The sequence below is a fragment of the Hylaeus anthracinus genome, unplaced genomic scaffold (assembly GCF_026225885.1).
Source record: "Hylaeus anthracinus isolate JK02 unplaced genomic scaffold, UHH_iyHylAnth1.0_haploid 0, whole genome shotgun sequence".
Classification (NCBI taxonomy): Eukaryota; Metazoa; Arthropoda; class Insecta; order Hymenoptera; family Colletidae; genus Hylaeus; species Hylaeus anthracinus.
The window spans coordinates 17,140,344-17,165,951 of record NW_026533254.1 but is presented as its reverse complement, the minus strand read 5'-3'; the positions used below and the strand labels follow the sequence as shown (position 1 = coordinate 17,165,951).

The 25,608-nt window shown below is 47.2% G+C and overlaps 1 long non-coding RNA gene across 1 annotated transcript; it reads right to left on the bottom strand.

The window, feature by feature from the left end:
• Nucleotides 1-5,823: 5,823 nt before the first annotated feature.
• Nucleotides 5,824-19,976, bottom strand: LOC128891099 (uncharacterized). The gene is made up of 3 exons (XR_008460747.1): nt 19,202-19,976; nt 6,645-6,759; nt 5,824-6,570 (listed from the first exon to the last, which is right to left on the bottom strand). It is a non-coding gene; the product is annotated as an uncharacterized LOC128891099 (long non-coding RNA).
• Between the last annotated feature and the right edge of the window lie 5,632 nt (nt 19,977-25,608).

The window sequence follows — 25,608 nt, the reverse complement described above, 5'->3', positions numbered from 1 at the left end:
TGAGGTTGGCTCCTCGTGGACCCAGAGCATTCGAAGAAGAGAAATAATTCGAACGCTGACTAGTCCGTATATATGTAAAATGTATGCGCATAGGCAAACTATTTATTATTATCGTACTACGAAACACGCCTGAACGATGACACGCGTACTCTTCTTGGATACTAATGCTCGAGAAGAGTAAATGAAAACATACACATATACTTTCTGATAATCTCGAGCTGACGGTAATTGTAACGGATTTGTAAATCGGATTCGAAGGAGTCACCTCGGCTGTCGGATTTACGCGATTTAATCTTTCGGCTTTAACATTGCAAACAGATGGGCGAGCCGAGAAAAATCGTGTCACGGTTTGCTGACTCACCAGCAATTTCCGAAATAGACTTCCTGCATGAGTCACGAACGATAGAGATTGCTTCTTGTACCATTTGATTTATGTTTATAGGAGAAAATGGACAGGGATTTGTCAGGTAATTGATTCGCTCGACGTTTCGCCTTTCCGTGGCTCGGATCTCCATTACTTGGACGTAATTTAAACATCGAACGCCGATCGGTCGTTTCTCGAGGAACCCGACAATTAAACGAGACGTTAATTTATATTTTATATATTATATCTTAGATCCACGTTTTCACTCTAGAAGCCATACTTTTCGAACAAGGTTTCGTTTTAATCTCGCGATATTAAATTACCTTAAACGGCAGGAATAAATGTTCCGGTGACGTCACCGGTCAAAATAACCGTCACGGTGCGTTCAATTGTTAATTAGCAAGCGTCTATGTTAATTAGCGAGTTGTGGCCGGTGTTAATTAGCAAAATTACTTTCCAACCGCGGGCGAGGAGTTTCTGGTCGTCGTGCGAGAACAATCAGTACCGTCACGACGGCGGGGAAAAAAAACGAGTCGTTTGCGACTTTTACCAGCGACGCGCCGCGGGGAACGCGACGTGTCCCATTACATCGACGTTTTACGAGTTTTCCCAGAGATCCGGCTTTAATTCTGCAAAAATTCGTATCTTCGATCCGACGAACTCGATCCGATCGGTGTAAGAAAGCTAAAAAACTCGGAGACTTTCAATTTACTTTCATCCTTGTTAGGATTATTGACGTCGCATTAGGTCCATTTCCCACCTACAAGATAAAGATGACGATTTATAAAATAATCACTTGGTGACAACCACACCACCACTCACGAAATTGCGACTCGTTTCCAAGTTCGTGACTCTTACCGCGTTAAATCTTACGTTATCGCCAGGCGGAAATAACGGGGGTTCGTCCAGCCGTCGTTTAGCGAGTCGCTCTAATAGGTTAAAAGTCAACCCACGGCGGGCGAACCGGCGCGTGCCGTTCGCGGAAAGATAATCGCGAATAATGCGTCAACCGTCCATCAGAGCAGCTCGGTGTAATTATATTCGAACGGCCAAGCGAAGTTCCAGCGATATTCCAGCGACGTCGCGTATCGAGGGCGTAGCTATCGTCGAAACCCCGCGGGGGACGCGCACGGTACGTCAATGGTAAATTTCAGCGAGCGCAGTTGTGGAATTGCGTACTACCCGGGCCAGGTATTCCGATATTAATGCGACTCTGATTCACGCGCAGCTGCATCGCCGCACCGCCGTGCGTTTAGCGACCGCAGCTCCAATCGCGACTGATTGCCTTCCCTTGATAAGTGCGCTCGGACGGATGGCCGGGCTAACGCTCCGATCCTCAAAGCGTGCAGAGAAAAATGTGACCGTGACATTGACGGCTCACGGTTTAGGCGGATGTGGATTCGAATCTGACGGGATAAATGCAAGATGGCTATCCCCGCCTCGGACCTCTTTCTCTTTTATTCTCTGTCCCTTTCTATGTACGTTCGACACGTGCCAAATGTAAACACGGAAGAAACTTCGACTGAATAACTGCAATGTTTTGGTCCCGATTTTTTGTACATATATCTATTGTACATACATATATTTACTGTACTCGATCCTAGAGAGAGAGAGAGAGAGAGAGAGAGATACAAAGATAAGCTCCACCTGAAATTCTCCCAACATTTCAGCTTCGTGTCCATAGTCGAAGTCTCAAAATTTAACCATAGGAGCATCATCCTAGTCATATAATATTCCTAGCACTCAGCCAACAGTTCCCCTTCGTGTCTATAGTCGATGTGTGAAAATTTACCTCACGTCGGCCACCACTCAGAGAATACTTGCAGAGGTATCCTGTTCCCTGTTCCTGGGGAACCTTATCCAAGCTCGTTCGTTGCAATCGAGCCTTGGAGACACTTAATGCCGACCGCCAAACAAGACGGCGATCTTACTCAAGCTAACGGCCGTCGCCATAACCGTTATCATTATCATTCCGCGCGGGCCTGGGACGGAGTATCTGAACGGGCGAGCGTCACTGCACACAGCCAGTTACGCCGTCGCTCCCGCAGCTCCGGACCGTGGTATCGGCAATTAAAATTCATGTTGACGTCGTTAACCCTTCGTCCACTGGCGCACGTACCCGGAACGTAGGGCGCGCATGACACGTACAGCTCGCTTCAGAATCGGCGCTAGAAGGGGCGTTTCCTCTTCGAAGTCTCGAACGGCGGCCTGGGGAAATTGTGGCGTCAGCAGGGTGGGAAAGGGTAGCAGAGTGGAGCCAGGGAGGGTATAGAGTCTTCTTTGGTAGGAAGAATTATTCAACACTCCGGGATTGCTCTTGATTTATGTATCAACGAAATACGAAATTATATTAACCACTGCATCTATTGCAACAACCAACCATTAACGATTCACCATATACAGCAAAGTCTCCTTAAATGCACAGAAACCATTCTCTCCGCTGAGGGGTATAGTCACCGTAAACGTGATCACACGAGAATCCAGTAAATCGTCTCCCGCCGTAACGAGTAATATCCTTGAATGAAATAATGTCGTTGAGTAATACTCATGGCATTCCCCGATTCGTGCATCATCGAATGTCGTTGAAACGATTAGACGCGGCTCATTTTTAGAGTTCATCGAGTCGACTTTGTGGGAAACGTTCGAAGAACGCGTTTCAGGGTGGTTTCTCCGTGGTTCATCCACGGTTGCGCACTCGAATGTGCATCGAGTCGAGGCTGCCGCGCGCATAAGGTCCCGACTCGCTGCTCGCCGGACTGCGTTCAATTTATCGCTCGCGGATGATGTGCTCGATCGACGTTTCATTAACCCTTTACCGCCGCGATTATAATCGCGATCCGCGAAGCGCTCAAAGGGGCTGCCCGTGCGCGGCTTTGAAAAAAATTCTCTCTCGCCGTGCGCGAGCAGTTGGAATCGAAGGTGTCTCTCCCATCTTCTCCCCCATAGCGGTACGCGACCTTTTCGCCGATCGAGTGGCGGTGTCGAATGAAAAACGAGGAAAACCGAGAGGGAAGATGAAAATAAATCCACCCAGCCTGCAGGACGGGAGTCGAGCGCGTCGTTCCGGGCTCGCGATCGAACCTCGTCGAGAGGAAGGCATTTTTGATGGGAGTTTGGGATCGAACTTCCTGGGACTCCGACTCGTTGTCGTTTTAATTATCCGCGATTCGGAGATGACTATCGTGGGCTAAGTTCAGAGGGAAACATCGAGGTTACATCTGGTATCGAAGAGGAAATCTGAATTAAGTTTTATTTCCTTGTGAAAATCACAAGTGGGTAACCTGTCTCGATGTTCGTACGGGAGATTCGAGGACAAGTCAAGGTTATTCGATGCACATCACGAGATGCATGAAAAGTGGTCAACGTTTCAAAGTGTTTCGCCGCTTGACGAACGTTTGAATGATCTCGCTGGGATAAAGAACGGACGACGGAAGAAGAGACTGTTCCCGTGTCGAAAACAAGAAAAAGAAGTGCGGAAGAAAAAAATCATCGCGACACTCGAGCAGAAAGGAGCGCAGGCAGCCGTCATTATGATGCACGGTTTCAAGTGCGTCTCAGAAGCGGAACGTTAATCGCGCTGAATAGAGAGGCGCATGGAAACGTCAGGCGTATTTGGGTTAATCGCGTTTCAACCGAAAATTGCAGCAACGACCGCACATAATGGCTTAAATACGGCCGTGCGTAATAGAAATATAATTTCGCGTTGAAGGGACCATCGAAATAAAAAAAAAAAAAAAAAAAAAAAAAAAAAACGGAGCAGGTATAAAAAAAAATGGAATAAAGAGGGAAGAGAATGGAAAAAAATAGAGAGTGCGGAGAGAGGGGAGCGGGCGAGGGGGTGGGAAAAAATTATGTCGAAAGAGATGAAACACTTCGCCTCGTTCTTTCGGCGGTCGGCCTCGCTCTCGCCCTAATTATTTAATGGCGACGTTCAATTTGCAGCGCATTTTCCGCCGCCTACCGATACATTTTTTTCGTTCCGCGGGTCTTCCTTGCTAAAATACCATGCGGCCGACCCCATTGTTTGGCGAAAATTTCAGTCGGGTTCTGTTGTTTTTACCCCGGCCGGAAGATGAATCGTCGAATTCGCGCGAGTGAGATTAATGGCTTTCTCATGGGCTATTTTTCCTCCCCTCGATAATGATAATAAAATTCTGGGATAAAGCAAGCATCGTCGAGGGAGCCAGGGATACTCGAGGATGGGCGATCATCTCGTCGCTGTTATTCGCTGCTACGCGTACGCGATACCCGATAACTAATCTACGGGGTCCTCGAGATGGTTGTTGAAGTCGGTAGACATTTACCGCAAAATGATTCGATTATTTCAGTTCGGCATCAAGTTCACGTTACTCTAGACTAATTCTTGTAAACTATTTTTTTTTATTATTTCCATACCGATCTTAGTTCAAGTTAACCCTAAAGATTAGATTACCTTGGTACGAGAAAAGAAAAATAATTCAGATCTGAAAACTTTTTCTCAATTTCTCAAACACCTACAACATCGAGAAACCATAACATCTACGGAGGGTTAAAATAGGAGCACTCCAGGCTCGTGTTCGACGCGTTCCCGACCAAATCACCTACAGATTCCCGCCCAGATCCTCCACTCGACGAAACGTAGCTCGCAGCTAACCGGAAACGCTGTCCCCGTTCAAATCAAACCAAACGATCGCGCGAACCGACACCGCAGCCAGATTGGCCGCCGGCATCCGTCGACGGGCCGCTTCGAAATGCTCGGTTTGCTTAACTTCTCGCCAATCAGACGGCCGTACGGCCGCGATCGTAATTGCAATCAGCCAGCGGGATTTCAGACGAACAACGTCCGCGGAGCCTGGCGGTTTTCATCTGCTCGCGAGAACTGGAAGGGGTACGTCGGATGCAGATTCGACGGGGCGCGCGTGACGCTTCGTTGCCGCTGAGAACCGGCCAGGATTGTTGTTTACTCCGTCGCATAATTGCCCACTCCATTTACGTATCAATCGGCGCATTACTGTTCCGCCGTAGCCAATTGACGTATGTGCCCGCTTACGCGCCTCGGATAATACGTCCGCGCGCGAGGACAATGCGCGTCCCCGTTTCCGTATGCATTTGCTCATCGTACCCACCGGTGTCCTATACAGGACGACTCATCGTCGGTGGGCTGACGCGTCGCGCGAACAGCTGACGAGACTTCGAGGTGCAAATATTTGTCGAGCTAAAGAAAAATGCTGTCGCGTTTGCTGACTTTCTGTAGAGATGACTCGAATGTTTTGGGAGGTTTTAGGAACGTTGTGATTCGGAATCGTCTCAGCTAACCCCCACTTCCGGTTCTATATATAAATAGTCAGTGTAATAAGTATCCGTACAGGAATCATTTATTTTAAATTGGTTGTTGTACGAATATTTCTTACACTGACTGTATATTTATTGCATAATTTAATATATACGAGAATCAAAGTGTTCCACAGCCTTATGTCGTCTTACAAGTTAATCGAGGTTCGTTTCGATCTCCATCGGAGGCGTCCTAGCCTACGAAAAAGTATACTCTGGTATAACAAGACAGAATAAATTCTCAAAGAATTTTCCCTCGGAAAAATTAACCCCTGGTCGAAGCTAACGCGAAAAGCCGGCATTCGTCGAGAATCGTCCACAACGTAAAAGATCGACGTGCCCTCTCGGCGAAGCGGGTAACACGGTTAAAATGGTCGCGGCAGGAGCGACCGTGACAGCGGGAGTCCATTCCTCGCGGCGTCGAATCGAGTCACGCGTCGCGCTGCAAAACGAGGACTCTGTCCGGCGAATAAATTTTCTCGGAATCTTCCCGTCTCTTCCTGGACGAAAACTGCATACTTATGTCTGGTACACAGCCCGAGCAACGGGGTCCGGAACACGGTCCTCTTCTTGCTTGTTTGTCTTCTCCCTTCGACGCAACCGCTCTCGCCACGTCGAAATAAGCGTTTCACCGGCGGAATATTTTTGGATGGCAGCCACTAGCGTCTCCTACGCGCACGACAAACCCGCGGGGAGGCCGAACGTCGTCCAAGTACCGTGTTCTCTTATTTATTTCCGCCTTCTCACCGTTGTCTCGGCAAACACGCCGAATTTTCTCCTTCGCCTCCATCGCGCGACCGCGCCACGTTCGCTATTAATCCGTGCCAAGAGTCATATTTCCTCGTTAAAATACGGGAATATGTAGGATTCTTTGCGTTGCGACGTGAAATGGATCTCTGGTAATAAAAATTAAACTAACGCTAAACCTACCGACCTTGGTATAAGTGACTAGGGTTATTCTAAGCGTTACCTTTTCGGTTTTCTTGACGAATGTTCGTTATTCGTTGAAATTGCTTGAACAGTTCCGAATAAATTCTATACGAAAAGGTTGATTAAACTTGTTCTCCGTCCTTCATCTTTCGTGCCTGAAAGTACCAAACTCGCTATATTTCAAGATATCGTTTCTCTTCCTCCCCACCTCCCGAGCGTTAATAATCGATCCACCGCGGATAATCGGAGACATCGCGATGCCACGGATATTGATTCAATATTGTTGAATCGCGCGTCGCAGACCACTTAGTCGAGGGAACTTCCACGATAATGAACACGGCGTCGCGCGACCCACCGGCAGAGATCAAGCGTCGATTCGCGCGAGTTCGAAAATTAATTAACACGGCTGGGGGTTTATTCTTGCGTTTCCCGCGCGTCAACGATCATGGGAACTCCGCTCGTGAGCGAAAACTTTCGGTGTTCCGACGACGTTTAATGAAACACTGGCGCAGCCCCACCCGCCTCTCGCTGGGAGCATAGAAAGATGGAGGCGGTTCGACTGTAAGGCTGGCGTAATTACGCGAGCAACATTAATTACTAACGGCGTTAATTATCTGCCCGATCGACACACGATTTCGCCCCTTCTCCGGACGATCGCGGGTATTTTGCGCGCGGATTCTGCAATTTGTCCGACTGGAATCGAGATCGCGTGGAATCGTTGCGGAAGGTTGAGAAAGAAAGGTTACATTTCTGAGCTACTTGTAACATTTTTCCAAACTAACTTTTGTGAACACTTTTATGGAACTGAAATTTTATTTTTTTTTTCCGTTGTTTTTCTTTTAAGAATTAAGCGCATTAACTTAGAATTCGTAAAACACGACTCCCAACAGCGACGTTTCACTCGTACACGAGGTAACAATTGTTCCTCGCGCAGCCTACTTCCTTAATCCCCTAACCGCAGCTCCATCGTTCCGTACCCCTTCCTCGCATATGGATGACTCGCGAATTACAGCGTCCCGACGAGATCCCCGTTCGGTCATTAAAATTACATCAACGTCGCTGTACGTAGACCACCGCCGCCTACTTATCCCGAGTGAAATGCGGTTAGAGATTTCCGACAGCCACTTCTCTCGTCCGCGACTGACCCCGTCCGTATAAATGCGGCGACGCGATAAGGGCCGCAGGAGAAAGTACCCGGGCTGCAGTTTCAGCCACGCGTGTCAAGGGAAAGCCCAGACTTTCCCTGCCCGTGGAAGCTAACGACGCGATAATCTCTGGTATCGGAATTCATCCTGTCACCGGACCCCGTCAACGAACGCGAGGTGATCTTCTCGAAGACCTCGATGGCTCTTTTCCACGAGGTTGGAGAGAACGATAAGAACCGACGCGATGGAAATAGAGACCTTTGGGAGATCGTCGGCGGTTGTCTGAGATAATTAACGGGCGTGGGAGACAAGAAGCCTTGGCTGGGAGTTTTGCGAAACTTGGAAGTCTTCGACGGGGAAAGGTTGATTTCTTCAGGGGTGTAGGGGGAGGTACTCTTGGCAGAGGCCTGTCTTGGAGGTGGTTGAAATAGTGCAGATTTCCAGAGACGTAACAATGGGAGTATCTAGGTCTTGGAAGTCTCCTAAAATGTTTAATAAATAAATAAATAAATCTTCGATTAATTATGTAAATCTATTGCGTTGTCCAGGAAGGTCGTGGGAATTTTTAAGAAACATTCAAAGACACTGAAATTTAATATCTTTTATTACACGGACTTTGTCCTCCTTATATCCAGCCTCCACATATTTAACGAACAGTAGGCAAGACAAATTTCTCAATTTCCTGTTATTCGATCGTGTAGTAGAGGCTCGCGATTATTATCATTCGCGTCAGAGATTGTTGAGCCGCCAGGAACTTTTCCTTTCGCTCCTTTTAATTAGCGGGAATTTTCGCGCTCGGTATACGAGGCGGTTCAAAAAATTTCATTAGCATCGAACGAGCCCGCGCGGTCGATCGAGTTCTCCGAAGGAGTTTCGGGGCGGAGTACGGTGATTAATTAGACAATTTGGATTACTCGAAATGGCCAACGGTGCCGCGTTAGCTCGACGTCGGTCTGCTATGGCAATTTACGCGATTCGTCGACGTTCTTCTTCGGGAGGAGTGTGGGGTTAGGAGGTTTCAGCGGGCGAGTTTCGCGCGGAAATTGTATTTCATCGTCGCGGGGATCGTTAATTATAACGCCGTGGAAATATAATTGCCTGCGCGCGCAGCGACGGGCTCGCGTAAGCGCGGTGACGTTCATTTTTACAGTAACCGTCGTTAAAATAATTGAAATCCCAGCCGAAGAACTCGAAGCACCGACGGATCGAGTTTTTTTGATAATTAACGACTTTGTTGTTCATTTTTTTTTTTTTTCGCCGTGATTCTTCATTTTTTCTGACTTTTTTTTGTTTCCTCATTTTGTCGCGTCAACAACAGATTTCGATTATGCCGCGCGCCGTTGAATTTCAGCGCGCGACGCTTTGACCCGGCGCGTGTCGTCTATCAGCGATAATTGGACCTGTCCCGTAGCGATACGAGTTCGTTCCTTTTTTGCCGTGTTTCTCGTACAAAAACCATCGTCATTGTCTCCTGTTCTGCGGGCCGTTGACAACGGCGACTAGCGATAGGACCGATTCAGCGACGCGTATGCTAATGCGGGCTCGTATCAGCTCCAAAACGTTGAGGCCAGCTTTTCGACAGGTTTTGAAACGAGTCGTCGTCGGTACAACGGACTTCTAGACGGGTTCGCGTTCAAATTTGAAACTCCGTTCGTCTTGGAGAGTTTTACAAATGGAAACTTGCGAATTGCGGTCGATATGGGATGAGAATCGAGAAAGAGAATAATATTTAAGTAGCTGGAATAGTTTTCGAGGAATGTTGTATTTTTACTTCAGTCTGCCTTTAAGCTCGTGTCTTTAAGAATGTATATCTGAAACTGAAGGGAGCATTAGCACTCGGCTTGGGGAACACGAAAGGTGCATTAGGATAGGCTACATACGGGGCATAAAATATTATTTGAACAAGCAAAAGTAATAGCCGAACCGGCTGGCTACGCTCTTGGAAAATATAGGGAAACAGCCCGTGGGGACATTGATTATTATCAACCCGCGTATGTTCATGCAAATGTGTGTTTTAATACAAAAATAAGACTATAAATCCTTTCCACCCTCCAACCATTTTATTCGCCTATCATTCCGCGATACATCTGCATATATTATCTGTTTACGTTACGAAAACCACTTAATTCCGTCCGTCTGAGCAGAAAGATGAAAATTCTCGAGAATATTTCCAGCAAAAAATTTTGGGATGAAAGAGAAACAATACGGACAGGCGATCGCGGAGGGATGCAAATTTTCCATCGCAAAAAAACTTCGGCGGAGCCGAAAAAACTCGACGTCGGAAGGAAAAGCGCGGAAAAAGCTGCAGAAGAAGGGAAACTCGAGGCGGCGAAAGGAAGAAGTTCCCTAGAGTTACAGACTGATAACTCGCGGCCTCCATAAACCGGAGGGAGTTACGACAAATATTTGTCTTCTCGCTTTTTTCCTCGAACGGTCCGCTTCTGCTCGTTTCGCTTCGATACTTCCAGAGAGCTCCGTTTTCCTTAAGCTCCCCGTGGATTCTCTTCGAGACCCCTCCTCGACACGAAAAACTATCCCCCTCGAACTTTTCCACCGAACGGAAGCTATCGTCTCTCTGATTTTCATAGGCTGACGATTCAGCCGCGTCTCTTGTTCTTCTTAATTCATTCGGATCTAACAATTGCGATTCGTTACGAATTTTAAAGAATACACTCGCAGAAAACGAAGACGTATTTATTATTTATGGAAGCTTTCAGAAATGTCTTGTTTCAAATTTTTGTAAGCACTTTCGTATGAAATTGCAACAACGTAATCGGCTCTTCAAGTGGACAGATACTGCTGCAGAGGTGAATTATTCGTCGAGTAGCCCTTCCTATAAGATGGAGCATAAATATTGGAAAACGGTACTTTACAGGGAGGAGCCATATTTGTGAAGACAAGCTGGCTCGCGATGCTCGAACATACTAAATTCGGATCACTGTTATTCCTACTTGCAGATGGAAACGGTGTAAACGTTCCACTCGGAATTATTAAGAGGCTTTCAAGCGACATTTCGAGGGATAGGATTGAATATCGATAGGCAATGGTAGATATCACAGTTCTAGAATGAAAACCTAAAAAGAATAAATATACGCATGAATGCGTGACGTTTATTCATGTTCATTCTTGGTTTATTCGGTCGCTTCTTGGTTCAGACAAAATTATGAAAATCTTTTTATCTTATACGCTATACATTCACAACATCGATATTTCGAAACATATTTTACAATTTTCTCTTTGAAAAATAAGATTTCGACAGACGATTCCTCCTACCCTATCCCAAAGTCAATCATCTCCTTGATCAAGAGAAAGTCGACATCGACGCACAGTCTTTGTCGTCGCTCCAAGATCCAAATTGACGCTCAAGATTCGAACCCTCTCACCCCCGATAGCAATAATGAGGTAATAACGGCTCGCGAAGTAGCGAGGGAAATATTTTATAGATTTTCACGGGGAATCCCGACGGCAATTTCAGCGTCGTGCGGTGATACTTTCGAGCGTTCTTTCTCTTTCGCCTACATCCCCCTTTCGATTCCGGAACCGATCGCTGTAAGGTGGCAATCGCATGATAATCAGTGTCGCGTCGTTATTGGAAATCCGATTTCCTTGCCAAATTGTGCTCCGAATCGATTCGCCGTCACCGATGGGAATTTTCTTCACGTACCGCGACCCACGCACAGACGGGGGGAGGTTTACCCCACGCTCGCGCCGGGAGTGTTTACGAACGCGCCACGCCGACGTGAACGTTTTCACCGGGGCACGTTCCGACCGCGAATGCTAAAATTCGTCGCGACAAAGCGTCGAACGACAGCTCGAAACGTCGACGTTCGCGACTCGTGCTCCGCTGTTCTCTGTACTGGGGAATTCCCGGTTTCCAGCGACAGTGTTTACCTTGGGCTCGAGCTGGGGAGTCATCCTCGTCATTGTTTATGTTTATACGAGCGACAGGTGGTCGCGGGCTGGATTGGACCCATGCCGGGGAGAAGAATTCGTACCTCGGACAATTTAAAATCACTCGTACCGATTCTGGCAACGTAGTAGGAATTATTATTAATATTAACACATTCGCGACCGGCAGATATTTTCCGTTTCTAATACCGGGCACTGGCGAAAATAGGACATCGGAAATTTGTATCGTTAGGGCAAAGATGAATAACAATTCTCTGTTATTTATATAAATAATACATCGCACGTAATATTTCAATTTTAATAAGAAACTCGATTCTATTCTATTACAGAAATTATTATAACTATTCCCATTCCTAGCGTAAACCAACGATCGTACCGATTCCTGAATCCATCAAAAGAGGAGACAGGAACCCCACGCACAGAGAGGAAAGGACTCGTGAGCCAAAGCTTCGAAAGCGCGATTGATCGATTCCAGACGACGCGTGTAAAAACACAGTGTCGTTGGAACGAGTAGGATCGAACCGTACGGGATCGATATTTAAGAGAGGAAATATCGGTTCGTTCGTAGCCGACTACTTCCGATCCCTCGTGTTTACGCCTCGCCAGTCAAAGTTTAAAGCGAGACGAAACTCCTTCCGCGGATCCGCCCACGCGTTGAGGAAAGAAAAACGATGCCTGGAGGGGGAGGGAGGAACGAACGAATCCAGGTGAGGCTCCCCCTTTTTTTTACCCCGACGAATATATTTTATTCATACTACTTTGCATGTACGAACGCGTGGACCTGGGAACCGGCACACCAATTGATTCCCGACACCAAGCGAACAATGGTCCCGAAAATTGTCCGCGACACGCGATTGGACCACGGCCGTCACCCTTAAACGAAAGACAACACATATTTTTTTTTCACTTCTAGTTTAACGCGTCATCGATCTCTTTCTTAGGTTATTAGCAAGATTTAGAATTTTAATAGCAATGTTTCACAGGTCAGTGTATTTATCGAGTCCTCTGTTTCTTTGGAGTTCACTGCGAAGCTTTCTGATCTAAGATGCTTAGAGCAACCACTCCTAATCGACTAAAAGCTGTCGTGCGGGGAAACAAAGGAGCACCTGCGACTCCACCCTCGTCAGAAGTTCCTATTTTCGCGAGCCAGAGTTCAGCCAGACGTCCACGCGCGACGAGCGCACGTTCGGTGGTCCGCGCAAGAAGGGAGGTCGCGGTCGTAGCCGACTAAGTACTCGTGCCAGTCAAAGCGAGGTAAACTCGATAGTTTGTATCAGCGCATGAACCGGCCCCATAACTTTATTTTATCCTCCGGGGTTATATCTAGATTTATTGGTCGGACGTTGGACACGCTATTTCGGCGTTATTTATGGGCCGCGTCACGGCGCTGCGCGGCGCACTGAACTTGCAGCCTCGGATCCGCGCACGCGTACCGAACCTAGACGAACTCCGCCGATTTATCTGGCCCGGCACTCCTCGATTGCTGACTCGCGTATTCCCTCGTTTCGATCATTTCTCCAAATAAACGTGGACAGAGATCGCGACGCGTCCTGCGATCGTTAGCATTTACTCGTCAGGTTTCGAAATTCTTATAATAAGTGCGAACAAAGCACTGAAATCTGTATACTAGAATCCGGATAAGATTAATATATTTTTTAAATGTCGCAAAACTACGTACTACCGCAATTGTTGGATCACGTCGTTTCTGACTTTACGGAAAAAATGTTAGGCCCGTAGAAATGTTCACGATTATTAGTTTAAATAATGGACAGGCAACGTCGTACCCTCTACCACGTAAACGTGTTCCTTTTATGGAAATAGTAGCGCGCGTTCCCGGAGGCCTGCCTCAAAGCCACTTCGAGAGGTCCCGTGTTTACGCGAAAACGCTGCGAACCGTCGATTCGTGCCCGTTGTGTACTCGCAGGGTGAAAGGCGAATAGAACGGAAGCAAAGAGTCTCGCGAAGCCGGGGACACGCTCGTGGGAGGCGAGCTCCTCTCGCTCCGACCCGAAGAGGTTCGACGTTATTCGAGGCGCGCTTTCCTTCGTGCCACAACCACCCTTTTGGGCCGGGGTATACTTTAATAATGCTTTCTGCTCGCGTACCAGCCGCGGCGACGTTGTTCGCGTTGGGTAACGTTATTTACTGCTGTCGACGTTTCGCTGCGCTTTTTGTCGTTCGACGAGCAGCTGCGCGTGGATTTTTGGTGTTTACCGAGGAGCGCTGCCCGACGCGAGCATAAGCTTCGGAACAAATTTTGTGGATCGGTGTCTTTGATTCGATGATTGCGTATAGAATCAAATTTTAGAATGACACTTTGCAGGATGGGAGCGAAGTTAAAGAATTTCTAACGAAGGATCGTCGCAAATAAAAATTCTCGCGAGAGTACAAATCTCCATTCCAAACGTATTTCGACGTCTTCCAGAATTTGAGAAGAAAACAGCGTAATCGTTCAACTGTCTGGTGTCACACACAAGCGCCTAGAGTCGATAACGTTGACCCTCTCGATTAAACAAACCCTCTAAATTTATCATAATCCCGCCACGCAAATCTACCCCCGCCTCGCGTATCGATAATCGTCCATGACGGCTCGTCGAACGCAAAAGGAAATGGTTTATTCGGTTTATTATCGACAGACACCGATCTGCTGTTTCGCGATGCCGTGCAACGCGCATGCATATTCATCGAAAGAGGACGCCGTGCGCCGATAAAACAAAAATAAAAAAAGAGCGTATCGCGACACGCGGTTCGAACAACGCCGGAACAAGAGCCACACCGGCACGGATCCCGTGTAAATCGTATCGTATAAACCATCGCGTACGCGAATTCGTGTTTACGGACGTCGCGAGCCGGCGCGAAATCGCGGCCGGTCCGTTCGCGCTCGAAGGACGCGAATAGCGAGCGAACGGATGCTCCGCAGATGTTTCGTAACTAATTAGGGGCTGCTCGTTACTCGCGCGGCTGTTACGCGTGTTTCTGAAATAACGTACGACGGGAACCGACCGCGAAAAATAAAAACGGAACCGCGCGAAATTCTCGTAAATAAAAAAAAGGTACGTAACAGGCGCGAAATTCGCGGTGGGGAAAATCTGCTCTTTCGCTTATTAATTGATACCAAGGGAGGGGAGGGGGATATTTTGGAACAATGGAAGACTGCAGTTTTTTAAGGGAGCTTGTTGGATGATGGATTATTTTTCGATATAAGAGCGACTGGTGGTGCTTCTAAAAATCGCGGAAGTAATTCGTATTAATAACGTTGGCTGACAGATTGAAATTCGTATAAATTTCTACGAAGTTTCTATTTAATATAGAATTGATGTTTTTAGTCGTAATTGTTTGAAACGGTAAGAAACGCGAGGGAAACGGACGAAACAATCTTTGCAACGTGAAAAGAGATCGAAAACGGTAGTAATGTTTTCAGTTAACGCGACAAATGGCGAGAGAGGATCGGTAATATTCCCGCTCCTCCACTTAACCGTTCCACTTTTATTCCATTCTCTCGATTCCTATCGCAACGACCCAACGCGATAACAAACGCCTCCTTTGTAATATCTCGCAGCCATTGTCCCAGCGTCCAGCATCGGGCGCGATCGTTCGCATTCCGGTCGATAAAACACCGCGATCGGGATACTCGCCTCTGTAAGAACGAATCATCCCCGGTGGCAATAAAATCCCGATCACCTCGATTGCGTGTAACCCTCGATCCCACCAACGGGCGAAGTAGAACTGCGACTGTTCGAATAATACGAGCTACATAACTATTAAAATTTCGGTGTTTAGAGTTGTTAGGATAGATATCGTACCACGGTACAAATAGAGATTTCCACGTACAACCCTTTCTGTAAGTCGGTGCAGTGATTCTCCCGCCACTACCTCGCGCACCCCCTAACGAAGAGGTCCCAAAGTTGGCCCACCTAACCTCCCACCTAACTCGACCGAAGAACCATGTTCTGCGCTGAAAACAACGAAACCCAAAGGGGACCTTCAGTCTCGATATTCGGCTAATGGCCAACGGCCGTGTATCGCGGCGAGGACGGAGACGGAACGCAGAGAAGCCGTTGGTTTAATTCATTGTCTCCCTACGGGCTCGAGGGAACTGTTCGAAACTCTGTTACGCCGTTGAACGCGAGGCGCGGAAACCGTGAGACGCGTGCTGGACGTGAAATTGAATGCAAAATAATGCAGCTTCTGACGGTATTAAATTTAAACGGGGGCTCGATTTCGAAATAACTCGCGACCGAAGTTACGAGAGCGATTTCGAAATCGCGTCGAGTGCTTAGGCGAGTTGAAACGGGCGCACAACAAAAAACGAAGACACCGCGGGCTGGACGGTAATTAAAAATAACGGTGGGGAGAGAACAAAAAAAAATAGCGCCGCAGCGAGAATCAGTTTAGCCAGGGTGCGGGAACAACGCTGTTTGCGGAGAGCACGGAACAAGGAACGGGGTAGCTAACTGGGCGGGTAACTTGATAACAGCACGAGAAACCGTGTTGTTCCTCTTGACCTACAAATGTCGAATGCTTAAAGAGAAACGTCGAAGCGTCGGAAGGGACGAGAGGAACACCGTATCTTTCGCCGCGTTGACGTCAGCGCGCTCGAGGAATCACTTTTTTTTATCGGACAAGGGAAACAACGCGACGATGAATTTCATCTCGCGTCCCAGAAAGTCTCCCGACAAATGATTTCGTTTAACGAAGAAGTGCTCCACTTGGCGATTCGAGCATTTTTTCTGCAATTACTCGATTTGAAGATGTCGGCCGAGTATAACTGCGACGACAGGTATGTTTTCTCTTCCTCTTGCAATCGATTATACGTCCTAGTAGATTTTAGTTTCCCTTAGGATTTCTCCTTCGGGACTTTTAGTCGTCTCAAGGCTGCGAGTTAATTTACCTCGTGTCTCCCTTTTTCTTTGGAAATCTTCCACCTCGAAGTATCTTCGTTCCAATTTTTAAACGTTTTCAAACCCCGAGAAACATTCAAATTCATGCTGACTAATTCCACATTATTCTCCCTGGATTTTCTCAGAAATTTCATTTCCCGTTTCCACAGTGATTCCATCGGACAACGCGTAACGCAATTTCAACTGACACGCTGGAAAACGTAAACACAACGTCGGTCTAAGTGAGTCGTAATTTTACCGAGCCAGCTGACAATGCGTTAACAACAATTCTCTTTTCGGTCCGCGACACATCCCGTCGGGGGAGTTCCCCCTGTCGCCGCAAACAGTGATTAAGAGGAAGTCGTTTGCGCTTCGGTGAGTGCTTCCCAATCGTTCGGTGTTGATTTTGGCATACACCTCGAGACTGAATCAACGCCCTTTGTACGCTCGGTTCACCGAAAGCAAGCGACTCTAATTATAATGCCGGTCGATACGCGCGATATTATGTTAACCTTCGACTCGACGCTGTTTCGATCGTGTCGCGCGACGAAATGTTTGTCATCACGACGTACCGTAGATTCTCCCGACACGGAAGAGACTCAGGAAAATGATACCAAGCGTGGGTGGGTTTTTAATTCGTTTCCGGGACGCTTTTGCTGCAAGAATCGTGGATGGATCAATCGAGATGGATCTAGGAAGCGAAAGACATTGATTTACTTTCGATCAAATTTCTTCACAACTCCTTTCAAACGAGGGATCTTTCGAATTTAATTTATAAGTAAGGTCGCAGCGAAGCTAATTCTCTCGATTATACAACGCCTCGGAGATTCTAGAGTCGCGAATAACGCGATACCAGAGGAAGTTGAAGTACAGGGGAATAAATTTCTGAGAAGCAGCGAAAATTAGCGCGCAGCTTTTCGTTTTACGAGCATAATGTCCGGCGGAGGCAGGAAAGGCGGACATCGTTGATTTCTTTGTTGCCCGGCAACAACGCGTGGAAGGGAAAACGAGCCCGCGAGGAACTACCGCGGACATGCCTGGCGCAAGAGGTAGCTCGCGGCGTTACGGTGCCACTAATTATACAACCACGCACTTGCCTGGCTAGACGAAGGAAGGAAAAAAGGATGAGGACAGGGTGAAGGCAGAGAGGGAGGGGGGAGAGCAAAAATTTAATTACGACGACCTTGTTTACCGCTCGCTTCACCCCCAACCCTCTCCTGCGGAGAAGTTGCCCGTAGGAAAGTGAAACGACCGTCCGTTGTAACTTGGAATTCAGGGAATTGCCGCTGCTAATTTGCCAGTTCGGTTGTGTCAGGTTCGCGGATTCTGAGGAATATTCGCTGAGGTTCGGTAGGACGCATTTGTTAACTCGAAAGGGGAAAAACTGATTCCTTTCGACCTCGTTCTCTTTGTTTTTATATTTTTTTAGCGTATTTCATATCAAGGGCATACTGCTCGCAAATAATTATTTTTCGCGAGTCACGATGTCACTCGGTCTTTGCACCCCTTTCCGCAGCAATATTCATCCTTGTGCAATGTCGCGAATTCGTTGATCCCCGCTATAAACACATAATCGTTCCCTAACTCGCTACTTTTATTCCGGTCTCGCGAAGGAAATGGAAGGTACGTTTCGTTTACGTCGTTTACGTCGCCGTATTTAATAACAAACATCCCGGAAGCTCGTAAAGTAGCCGGGTATACGTGTAACGCCGCGCTTTACGACGGAGGTGCGTGCATCCCACGGTATCGTAACAGTTGGCATAATGCCAGGAGGTTTATTATTAACCGCAAACTGGCGAGCTTAAATCTGCTCCCTCGAATTAAGAGGACACAACTAATCCTCGGGTGATACGTTAATGCGAGGTTAGAGGTATCTCCGTTGCGTGGAAAATTTATCTAACCGTGCTGGCATTTGTAACGGGGCGACAACCCACTCCGTTGGGGGCTGTCGGACCCGATTAAACTTAATTAAGAATACAACCGTGCCCCGTTTAATATCAAACGGAAACACCCGGGTGAAATTCTTCGAGGAGGCTGCGTTTACATAACGGACAACAGGAAAAATCCCGTCGCCTCGTTTTTGTCGAGAAACGTTGTAAATGTCGCGTCTAGACTTGGTCTAAATTCAAGCAGCACAGCTCATGCTATATTAAAAATATCGAGTTTCTTTGTACTATTAACGCGTTGGTTCGCTACCTTTCGTGCTTCGAGATCATTCGGAACCACGTCAACTGAGATTATCACAGTATGAGAATTCATTACTCCATCGAAACTTATTTTCGAACTAAATATCAATTCTTACCATTTAAAATAGACAAAGGCATCTTATAAACGTCTCGCAATACTTTTTGTTTGCGAAAAAAGCGAATAAAGATTTATACAGACAAGGATCGAAAATCCAGCAAGAGGCGCGAACGAAAAACAACGCGTGGAACTGTGGAACCGTTGTTTCGTCATTCCGTGGGACACGGGTTACTGAAACAGCGCACCGTAATTGTTGCAATTTTACAGAGCGTCGCTCTGTAAAAGCACCGTGTAACGCCCAGTCGGATTATGCACTCGTATCTGTTTTAGCAGCGAACCGCGCGCGTCTGTGTGCTCGCTGACAAGTGCGTGTCGCGACGCGAAATATCACTCTGCCATATTCGAAATAAAATATTCACCTCGTGTTTTTCAATTCCTTCGGGAACACGACCAACTACGGAATAAAATTACGCCTGGAACGATCAGCCAGTAATTGATAAATAAATAATTACGCGAGTGAAAAAAAAAAAAAATAACGCACACTCGTACCAAAAACAAAATTACGCGAGCAAGGATCGGTCTAGAGATTAATAAAGGATAGAAAATTGCGTCAATTTGGCGCTCGGATACAGTAAAACGATCAAGTGACGAACGAGGAGAATCGATAAACCTGTCGCCAAATTACGCCGCGATATCGTCGCGGTATCGACGACTGCGATTCGGAATTACGCGGCCTTATCTAGTCCGCGGTTCTCGCGGACAATGCTCGCGTTCGAAACGTTAAAAATTGCACCGCGAAACGAGCAACCGTATCGCTGGTAGTCGGAGAGCGTCATAAATCCGGCGCCGAGCGCGTACATCTGTCCCGATGCGACGAGAGTGGGCGCGTAACGCGCGTGACACTGATTTCTGTTTCAATTAACATTTCATTCAGCCGCTCTCGAGGACCCGAGCCTCCCTCCGCCGTTGATGCGGCGTCACGCGTTTAATATTTCACGGTAAACGTTTGCGGAGCACTTGCGGTTCGTCGCGTCGTTTATACACGGCGGCCCGAGAAAGATACGTAGCAGAGGACTCGGCACCTTGTCGATGGTTGATTCGAAAATTCAACTACCGGTAGCGCTATCCGATCATGAGACGTGCTAATTGATTCTTGATCTCTTCGGACATTCTTTTAGAGAAGGTAACGTGCCACATCTCGGATCAGAGGTATAACATTAACCCTTTGTTGTTGGACGCAATAACCTTGTTCGTCTAATGACGTCTATACGACGCTACAGAGGTCCTTCGACGTCATCTTCCCCAGTTTTCCTTAGACGTCTTCGATCCTCGGGAACGATCGCGTTCAGAATCCACGATTTTCCGACACAGCTCCCTCGAGGTTCCGTTTATCCGCGACAGGGATGCACCGAGATCGATCCCACCCTTTCCTTCCCTCCTTTTCTAGACCTGACTTTCTTCTTCTCGAGAGAGAGCCCAGCCTTTAGCAGAATTCGCAATGAGGCTCGATTCGGGATTTCGTTATGCAAGTAAGTACTTGCTTAAGAAAACACTCGCTGCCGTTTTCGGGGCCGGGTTGGGGGCGGGGACGAAAGATCTACACCGAACCGAGAGGAACCGTAATCGCGAGGACTACACGACTAGTGGATTAACTGGAGGTGGGGAAGTATCGAGACTCGATAAATCGACGGATGGAATTGGGGCGGTGGTCCTCGCAAAGTATCGCCGGGGGTGGATCAGAGCTGACTTAATTCGAAGGATCAATCGTCGACGCTTTGGATGGTTAATATGAACAGATTTATTCATTTATGGTATTACAGTCAGTCCCATAAATATTCGTATTTTCTACGTCTACTAAAAATATTTGTCTAAATCGAATCACAGGTTTGATATTTTCAAATAAATATTTCGTTATAAATACATAGGAGTGTAAAGTATATTCGTGTTGTACATTCTGTAGAATATATTCTAATAGTTACAATGATCACATTCGTTTGTGTCGTAAATGCATAAAATCTCCAGTTTAGCAACGGCTCGTCCGCACTTACACCGAAGAAATCCTTCTTCCAGTTTGCTGCGAGTTTCCCATCTGGAAAAGCGCTGTTACAACAATTTTCCGATGGGTATGCAGAGGTCAATCGAACAAAGAGCGCCGTTTCGCGTTTATCGTTCTGTCGATACATCCCCCTCGATGGTTAGTCGTAAATAAGAAAACTGTCTTCCACGAGTCGGGGGCGAACAACGGTCCGTCTTTCGCCGCCTTAGGGGGCCATTTTGGTGCGCGCGCGTCGGCCTGCGTGGCCAGAGGAAATTACGCGTTCAATTTCGCAAAGTGCCGCACGGCCTCCGGGCCCGTAAATTGCGCGCGAGGAGAAACGAACGCCTGTCGACGCTGACGCTGTGCGAGTTAGGCATCTCTGCCACCTGCGGCGACTTTCTTCAATTTTTCGTTTCTTTTTCTCCAAGTATGATTCCTCGGATCGTGCTGAAAATCCTTGGAGTCGAGGAAATCTTGGGAATTATTTAATGTGTGTGTGTGTGTGTGTGTGTGTGATTGTATCAGTGTTTCTTGAGTTTCTTCTCACGAATGACAACAGATCGTAATTGATACAAATTTAGCCTTCGGATAAATAAATCAAGCCTGAAGAATACTTACAAATAAAAGAAGTAGAAAGTTGCGCGAAAAACAATAGATTGTAATTGATTGGCACCTGTCGGAAAGTCTTCTCTCGTCATTTTTTTTCCTCCTCTCGTCAGCCCAGGCGGCGCGTCGTTTATCCTCCGTCCCGAATTTCGAGAGCAAGCGCGAAATGAAGCGAAATTAATTTCACCGACGGCGTCTGAACTCATCAGGAAAATCAGCGCGCCCCGGCGTGTTCCGCTCGAATCGGCCCCCGCGACACGCTGAATTCGCCAGCGAGCGCGGGAGTTACACGGCGGCGGCGTGAATCCGAAAATTCTGGGTATTAAATCACGGTTAATTTCCCCTTCCGGTCCCAGCGTCGATGGCTCCGCCGGTGTGATTGAGCCATTGTAATTTTCTATTCCGCCTCGACACCGCTCCGAAATAACCGTCCGGCTCCTTCGGTTCGTTCGTCGCGAAAAATTTGTTTCGCTTGTGACGTAAATTGTCGCGACTTGTCGCCGCGTTGGAAAATCGACCGATCGGACCTCCGACTGCATCGATTAACGCGTATTCAAGGGGAACGATTTGTTCTCTTAAGGACGAGCCCTTTCGATTCTAAAAAAAAAAATACTTGAACTCTTCGTAAGTATACTCGAACGCAGGTTTGAGCGGGCCGAGAAGTCAATCCGTCCTCTCTGTTAATCTCGCGGGTGGACGCGCCCCGTTTCTCGGCCGCGGGACATCGGAAAACCAAATAAGATTCAAATGAAAGCGTCGAATCCGTCGGATGCATCGGCTTCGGGAACTGGATCATCGATTCGCGGCAACGCTCGGGCGAAAATATACGACACCGAAGATTGCAACGATTCGCGAGCGAACTCGAGAGAAGAAGCATCCGAGGGAATACTTTTTCCGATGAAAAATGACTGTTTGCGTTTTTAGTGGGAGATACGAATCTGTTTAGAGTGTCTGGGAAAACGGTGACGCGCCTCGCCCAGCCGCTATTATTCTTCCGCCCACGCGACGGCACAGGGGTGGAAGGGAGGATTTATGTTTCGTCGATAAGAAAAAGGCGGTAACGAAAGTGCAGAGTTATTCGGTGCCGTGGCACGCCGATCTATGATATTCGATTTTCGACACCGACTGCCGACGAGTGACGGGAATACCCGCTGCTCGATTAGCCGTTCCCGATGCCGAGGAATTTGTTCTGTCACATTTTGGCTTGATTGGTGGGATAGGACGAAGAGGTTGTCGCTTGGATTTCGGAGCACTGGTTTACAATAGCGTAAGGAACGAAATTACTCGTGACCTAATAAAATCAGTAATATACTAACAATTTTCGACATTCAAAACCTTATACATCTATGAAAAGATAAGACGATACAAAAGACGTCGCAGGATGAAGGATCACCTTCCCGTCGTCGACTCCAAATCGATGCTTGCCTCCCTCTCAGAGAAACTCTTTCGCCCTCCTTTTTTACGCCATTAGGGGAACCCACGGTTCGAGAACGTACCAAGACAGGACCACGCTGGCTTTCTCTGCTCCCTGTCCGCTTTAACAGCGGCCGTGCGATCCGGCAATTAACCCACGAGCACCCCGAACAGTCGACGAGTTTGTTAAAGGGAAAACCAAACGAGTGCGAATCCAGCTCGCGTCTTTCTGATTCGTGGAAATCTAATTTCGTTGTTTCGATCTGTCCGCCGCTGCTCGAGAACCACTCGTCCGTGGGTTTGAGTGCACGATCCCGGGCAAGTAAACACATTTATACGTCTTCTGCAGGGAATGGCGGGTACCAGCGATCCGGGGACATTTCGGAGATCAAAAAGTTTTTACAGGCTACGTGTCCGAAGACACTGCTCTCGCGAAGGATGAAAAGTTGCGGCGGCGAGGATTCCTTTAGGGGTTTTGGACGAATGAAGCGTGGACATGCCTTTCGTACGGTTTTATTGTTATTATTGGGTTGTCGAGAAAGTTGGTGGCAATTTTTACGAAAAATTCGAAGGCACTCGTCTAAATTAAATGACAGGTTTGGTGCTTCCAAAGAAGTATTCCATTATAAATATATATTATTCATGTATATATATTTATAATGAAAAATTTATTTGGAATCGTCCAGCCTATCCTTTAATTGGGGCAAATTTCTGGATTCCAAACCAACAGTTTATACTAAACCTCACGTAACTGAATTCGTTCAAAAATATCGACGACTATCTTCGCATATCTTGCTACACAAAGCAATTTCGTATACAATATAGTCCACCACAAAATAAAAAAGTACACACGCCGATGATCGGGCCAATTTTCGTACCACTCTTCCGAAAGTCTTTGTTAATGCACGCCATTTATTTCCAATTTGCGGCCGATTTCTTTATTCGACGCGATCAATTATTGCTCCCCAATTCCGTGCGTTCGCGCGCGAAATCGACCAATCGTACAAAAATCGACGAACACCCGCCCCGACGGAATAATAATTTTAATCGATCTGAATATCGCATTCGCGGGTATCGCGTTTCTTTTACAAACGTACGGATTCGCGAGAAAAATCAACGAGTCGCCGCCACAAACAGCCGAAATGACGTTTAAAAATTTACTCGTACCAGCGTCGTGTTTGTGGCTCGCGAGAACGATCACGAAAATTAAACGAGCGTTTCCGAGCGGGACGAAACGTAAATTGTTTACCGCCGGCTGCCGAGGGATTCCCCCGGCCTCCAATGGCGCGCAAACCTCCCCTCTCGGTCCTCTCCGCAGAAATTTTCGCGGCTCTTGAATATATTCATGATTTCCCGCAGAAATCACGGCGCGCGAGCTTTGGGGGCCGCGTGCCCGACAGCGCCGGTTTAAAATCGCGTTCGAACGAGCGAACGTTGGCTGACTTTGAATTTTATATGGACGGATGCCGTTAGGACTGGCAACCTTCAGGAATTTATATTCTCCGAGAGAATGGGAGAGAAACGAGTCGACGAAACGAATCCATTCTGGTTTCGATTTTTCCCGAGTTTCGCTCGGAATCGCGGCCAACTTTACTCCGCGCGGTAGACAGGATCCACAGGCGATTGAAATCGTGATCCTTTATTTAAAGAATTTTATAAATGTACAGGAAAAACAAAATGAGGGTGATCTAGATGGGTGGTTAATTGAATTCCTTTTGATTCAAAGTGGTATGAAAATAAAATATAATCGATATCCACGTCTCATCTTCACATTAAAAAAAAAAAAAAAAAAGAAGAGACCAAGTCGAACATTACCAGAAAACAAACTTAAAATGCTACAGTATAGCCTCAGAATTCCCCCTGTACAATTTCTTTCACAGAAACGAGTTAGAGACCCGTCGAGAGAGTTATTTCACCCCCGCAAGTATGCCAGCGTTGTAAAGAATAATAAGTTTCCGCTGAGACATTGCGCGCAAATTTTATGGACACTCGTTTCGGTGTCGCCCCTCGCGACGCCACTGCGTGGACGCGTCGCTCGCCATAGACGGCGTCGAGGGGCGAGGCATCGGGTCCGGGGAAATTTATTTCCGTCGAACTGGCTCGTCCACCCTCCTCTGAAATACGTGTGCCAGTCGCTGAAACGAATTCGTTACGGAGAAATTCTTAAAGACGTACTCGTATTCTGGAAGCAGCGAAGAACACCGTCGTTTTCTACTTCGTTTGTTGGCCGTAGTCGTGGCCCGAGTCGGCGGCGGTTTGTTACTTTCTTTACTCTCTTTTCTTTTTTTTTTTTTTTCCCATCTCGACGATATCGATCTGACGGGAAACGACGGTTTCGGGTTGATAAGAATACGGTGGACAGGATTACGTTAGGTTGTACCTGGGGGAATTGCAAATTTACCGACTCTTTCAATTATCGATGACTCGATGCAGCTCTCGATCGATGTCGACGGGTTGTCCTCGTTTTTTTTTTATTTCACGCTGGGGCTGTCCAGCGAATATTGATGACATATGTTTCTTTCTTTTCCCTTACCTTAATTTCAACCCTCTAGAAACTTTGGCGAATTTCTATCCAGCAGTCAACGAGTTATAGTACTCCCTCGATTAACGCCTCTCAACGTATCCTTTTATCGAGGTCACCCCTGTGACCCTAAATCCCAGCGTTGTGCCTCGTCAAACAGACGATTAAGAAGGAACAATCGCGGCAGAAATTCGAAAATACTCCATCAAGGTACACAACGGCACAAAGCACAGAGAATTTCTACGCGA